This window comes from Octodon degus, unplaced genomic scaffold (genome assembly GCF_000260255.1).
Source record: "Octodon degus isolate 3935 unplaced genomic scaffold, OctDeg1.0 scaffold00169, whole genome shotgun sequence".
In the NCBI taxonomy this organism is placed as follows: domain Eukaryota; kingdom Metazoa; phylum Chordata; class Mammalia; order Rodentia; family Octodontidae; genus Octodon; species Octodon degus.
The window spans coordinates 3,032,394-3,032,664 of record NW_004524745.1 but is presented as its reverse complement, the minus strand read 5'-3'; positions in this window follow the sequence as shown (position 1 = coordinate 3,032,664).

Here is a 271-nt window from a genome sequence, read left to right as displayed (position 1 = left end):
TGATTGGGTTATTTTAAGAAATCCAGCAATAGGACAAAGTAAAACTGCCACAAGGGGAAGAAATGAGCCACAGTCTTTTTGTGTGTGTCATTGTTTTTATTATTAGTATCGGCGGTGAGATTAATTTCCTTCTTGTGTGCAAAAAAGCGAGCAATGAAACAAGCTGCCGGAGACAGCGCCAGGGAGCCCAACTCCGCCCCGGCTCACCGCACCGCCGCCGGCCCGCGGCTGGATCTCCTCTCTTACTCCGGCTCCAGGAGCCGCGGGGGGG